The sequence below is a fragment of the Styela clava genome, chromosome 15 (assembly GCF_964204865.1).
Source record: "Styela clava chromosome 15, kaStyClav1.hap1.2, whole genome shotgun sequence".
In the NCBI taxonomy this organism is placed as follows: Eukaryota; Metazoa; Chordata; class Ascidiacea; order Stolidobranchia; family Styelidae; genus Styela; species Styela clava.
Window position 1 is genome coordinate 3,017,501 of NC_135264.1, and position 5,000 is coordinate 3,022,500.

Below are 5,000 nucleotides of genomic sequence, written 5' to 3' on the forward strand. Positions count from 1 at the left end.
TGAGGACGAACGCGACCCTGAGGCAGACGCGGTCCCGGGATTGACCCGAGACCGCAATTCGCGTTCAGAAGGTCGACGTTCAATGTGTTCTGCAATTCACATTACTTCTCGCACTTGGCTGCGTCCTTCATCGACTCGCGAGCCGAGTGATCCACCGTTAAGAGTCGTCCTCGACGTTTCGCCCGGTGCCGAAGCGCGCGGACGTCTCACTGTGGGATCGACCACAAAACCACCACCGACAACAACTGCACAAAAACACCAACAAACGGCGCCGAGCGACCGCCGGGCTGGGCCGGCGGCACATCGAGCGCGGTGCCCAGAAGCCACCATCGCACTCGGCTGCCTTGCTATGCCAACGTGTTACGCGTGTCGCACGGGGCGGAACCCCGATTGACGGCCGCCCTCTCGGCGGCACCCAAAGACAATTCAGTGCGCGGTCGGCCGGGGCCTACCACCACCTTCGGTAATGATCCTTCCGCAGGTTCACCTACGGAAACCTTGTTACGACTTTTACTTCCTCTAAATGATCAAGTTTGATCGTCTTCTCGACACGCCGACGCGGCCGTTGCCAGCCGCGACGGGGCCGATCCAAGGATCTCACTAAACCATTCAATCGGTAGTAGCGACGGGCGGTGTGTACAAAGGGCAGGGACGTAATCAACGCAAGTTGATGACTTGCGCTTACTGGGAATTCCTCGTTCAAGGGAAACAATTGCAAGTCCCTATCCCAATCACGAATGAGGTTCAACGGGTTACCCGGACCTTTCGGCCTAGGTTAGACACTCGCTGCTTCACTCAGTGTAGCGCGCGTGCGGCCCCGGACATCTAAGGGCATCACAGACCTGTTATTGCTCAATCTCGTGTGGCTAAACGCCACTAGTCCCTCTAAGAAGTTAGACGCCGACCGAGAAGGTCGCGTAACTATTTAGCATGCCAGAGTCTCGTTCGTTATCGGAATTAACCAGACAAATCGCTCCACCAACTAAGAACGGCCATGCACCACCACCCACAGAATCAAGAAAGAGCTCTCAATCTGTCAATCCTACCTGTGTCCGGGCCGGGTGAGTTTCCCCGTGTTGAGTCAAATTAAGCCGCAGGCTCCACTCCTGGTGGTGCCCTTCCGTCAATTCCTTTAAGTTTCAGCTTTGCAACCATACTTCCCCCGGAACCCAAAGACTTTGGTTTCCCGGAAGCTGCCGGAAAGGTCGTCATGGTAACGCCTCCCGATCGCTAGTTGGCATCGTTTATAGTCAGAACTAGGACGGTATCTGATCGTCTTCGAACCTCTGACTTTCGCTCTTGATTAAAGAAAACATTCTTGGCGAATGCTTTCGCAGTAGTTCGTCTTCCGCCGATCCAAGAATTTCACCTCTAACGGCAGAGTACGGACGCCCCCGTCTGTCCCTCTTAATCATTACCTCGTGCTCCGAAAACCAACAAAATAGAACCGAGGTCCTATTCCATTATTCCATGCAACACTATGCAGGCGAACAGCCTGCTTTGAACACTCTAATTTTTTCAAAGTAAACTTATCGGCCACCGCCGACACTCAGTCAAGAGCACCGACGGAGAACCGAAGGTGAGGCGAACGCAACCAGTGACACGCCTTGCGACGGACCGGCGGCGCTCGCCCAAAATCCAACTACGAGCTTTTCAACCGCAACAACTTTAGCATACACTGTTGGAGCTGGAATTACCGCGGCTGCTGGCACCAGACTTGCCCTCCAATGGATACTCGTTAAGAGTTTTAGGATGTACTCATTCCAATTACAGGGCCTCGTTAGAGTCCTGTATTGTTATTTTTCGTCACTACCTCCCCGTGTCGGGAATGGGTAATTTGCGCGCCTGCTGCCTTCCTTGGATGTGGTAGCCGTTTCTCAGGCTCCCTCTCCGGAATCGAACCCTGATTCCCCGTTACCCGTTATCACAAAGGTAGGCACGTAGCGTACCTTCGACAGTTGATAGGGCAGACACTTGAATGATACGTCGTCGGTGCAGAGACCGTACGATCCGCGTGGTTATCCAGAGTCATCAAACGTCACAGGACGAACCCGGTCGGTTTTGATCTGATAAAAGCGCGCCTCCCGAAGTCGGCGCTTAATGCATGTATTAGCTCTAGAATTACCACAGTTATCCACTTCGCTTACGAGACCAAATAAACCAAGACTGATTTAATGAGCCATTCGCAGTTTCGCTTTACGAGAACTCGTACTTGCACCTGCATGGCTTAATCTTTGAGACAAGCATATCACTACTGGCAGGATCAACCAGATAGCTGCGACAGCTGCGCTCGGCCCTTGCTGGGCCGCCCGGCGCGTGCTCGTCGCATTCGTTTAAGACCGAGGCGATCGCCTGCGGCCGTACTCAGCTTCGACAGTCGCTGGCCGCGACGTCCACGCTCTCGCCGGCAGTGCCAGGCGGAGCGATTTGCGTTTTTTCTTTGCTCGCCCTCTCTCGGGCTCGATCCATTCAGTTTCGCACAAACAAGAGCTCTGCCGGCCGCCTGCAGCGGTGCCTAAAACCCGGGCATAACAATGCGACCGTTCTGCTAGGCCGACAAGCGCTCAAGCCAGACGCTCGATCGAACGCCCCCTACATATTAGTCGAGACAACGGCTCGCTCATTAGCATCGCGTTTGTACTTTAACTTTTTTTGGCTCGGCTTCTTTCGACGCCGATGCCGGCGACGCAGCACTCTCTCGCCCGCCAGCCACCGAGAAAAGGGTGCGCTCCGACCGGCCCCGCACCGCTCTTTCTTGGCTCATTCGAAATTACTGTCTTTCGCTCTGACATGCCTTACCTAGGGTTAGGTTAGTATGCTTGCACGTTTGTACTTTAACTTTTTTCGGCTCGGTTTCTTTCGACGCCGATGCCGGCGACGCAGCACTCTCTCGCCCGCCAGCCACCGAGAAAAGGGTGCGCTCCGACCGGCCCCGCACCGCTCTTTCTTGGCTCATTCGAAATTACTGTCTTTCGCTCTGACATGCCTTACCTAGGGTTAGGTTAGTATGCTTGCACGTTTGTACTTTAACTTTTTTCGGCTCGGCTTCTTTCGACGCCGATGCCGGCGACGCAGCACTCTCTCGCCCGCCAGCCACCGAGAAAAGGGTGCGCTCCGACCGGCCCCGCACCGCTCTTTCTTGGCTCATTCGAAATTACTGTCTTTCGCTCTGACATGCCTTACCTAGGGTTAGGTTAGTATGCTTGCACGTTTGTACTTTAACTTTTTTCGGCTCGGTTTCTTTCGACGCCGATGCCGGCGACGCAGCACTCTCTCGCCCGCCAGCCACCGAGAAAAGGGTGCGCTCCGACCGGCCCCGCACCGCTCTTTCTTGGCTCATTCGAAATTACTGTCTTTCGCTCTGACATGCCTTACCTAGGGTTAGGTTAGTATGCTTGCACGTTTGTACTTTAACTTTTTTCGGCTCGGCTTCTTTCGACGCCGATGCCGGCGACGCAGCACTCTCTCGCCCGCCAGCCACCGAGAAAAGGGTGCGCTCCGACCGGCCCCGCACCGCTCTTTCTTGGCTCATTCGAAATTACTGTCTTTCGCTCTGACATGCCTTACCTAGGGTTAGGTTAGTATGCTTGCACGTTTGTACTTTAACTTTTTTCGGCTCGGCTTCTTTCGACGCCGATGCCGGCGACGCAGCACTCTCTCGCCCGCCAGCCACCGAGAAAAGGGTGCGCTCCGACCGGCCCCGCACCGCTCTTTCTTGGCTCATTCGAAATTACTGTCTTTCGCTCTGACATGCCTTACCTAGGGTTAGGTTAGTATGCTTGCACGTTTGTACTTTAACTTTTTTCGGCTCGGCTTCTTTCGACGCCGATGCCGGCGACGCAGCACTCTCTCGCCCGCCAGCCACCGAGAAAAGGGTGCGCTCCGACCGGCCCCGCACCGCTCTTTCTTGGCTCATTCGAAATTACTGTCTTTCGCTCTGACATGCCTTACCTAGGGTTAGGTTAGTATGCTTGCACGTTTGTACTTTAACTTTTTTCGGCTCGGCTTCTTTCGACGCCGATGCCGGCGACGCAGCACTCTCTCGCCCGCCAGCCACCGAGAAAAGGGTGCGCTCCGACCGGCCCCGCACCGCTCTTTCTTGGCTCATTCGAAATTACTGTCTTTCGCTCTGACATGCCTTACCTAGGGTTAGGTTAGTATGCTTGCACGTTTGTACTTTAACTTTTTTCGGCTCGGTTTCTTTCGACGCCGATGCCGGCTACGCAGCACTCTCTCGCCCGCCAGCCACCGAGAAAAGGGTGCGCTCCGACCGGCCCCGCACCGCTCTTTCTTGGCTCATTCGAAATTACTGTCTTTCGCTCTGACATGCCTTACCTAGGGTTAGGTTAGTATGCTTGCACGTTTGTACTTTAACTTTTTTCGGCTCGGTTTCTTTCGACGCCGATGCCGGCGACGCAGCACTCTCTCGCCCGCCAGCCACCGAGAAAAGGGTGCGCTCCGACCGGCCCCGCACCGCTCTTTCTTGGCTCATTCGAAATTACTGTCTTTCGCTCTGACATGCCTTACCTAGGGTTAGGTTAGTATGCTTGCACGTTTGTACTTTAACTTTTTTCGGCTCGGCTTCTTTCGACGCCGATGCCGGCGACGCAGCACTCTCTCGCCCGCCAGCCACCGAGAAAAGGGTGCGCTCCGACCGGCCCCGCACCGCTCTTTCTTGGCTCATTCGAAATTACTGTCATTCGCTCTGACATGCCTTACCTAGGGTTAGGTTAGTATGCTTGCACGGGGGCGCTCGCCGTCAGCCGCACTGGGACTTCCGTACGTCACAACTCGGCGCGCTCGAAAAGCGCGCAGATTCGACGCTGGACTCTTCCCGGTTCACTCGCCGTTACTCAGGGAATCCCTGTTGGTTTCTTTTCCTCCGCTTAATAATATGCTTAAATTCAGCGGGTGCTCTCGCCTGAACTCAGGTCGTATGTGTCAAGCGGGCCGCTTCTTACACGGCCCGCTGGCATCGCAAGTCGTCGCCGCCGGCGCCG

The 5,000-nt window shown here is 55.2% G+C and overlaps 2 non-coding genes across 2 annotated transcripts; both read right to left on the reverse strand.

Annotated features, from left to right (window-relative positions):
• Positions 1-12: 12 nt before the first annotated feature.
• On the reverse strand, positions 13-166 carry LOC144413168 (5.8S ribosomal RNA). The gene has a single exon (XR_013469205.1). It is a non-coding gene; the product is annotated as a 5.8S ribosomal RNA (ribosomal RNA).
• A 298-nt stretch (positions 167-464) lies between these two features.
• Positions 465-2,274, reverse strand: LOC144413278 (small subunit ribosomal RNA). The gene has a single exon (XR_013469312.1). It is a non-coding gene; the product is annotated as a small subunit ribosomal RNA (ribosomal RNA).
• Between the last annotated feature and the right edge of the window lie 2,726 nt (positions 2,275-5,000).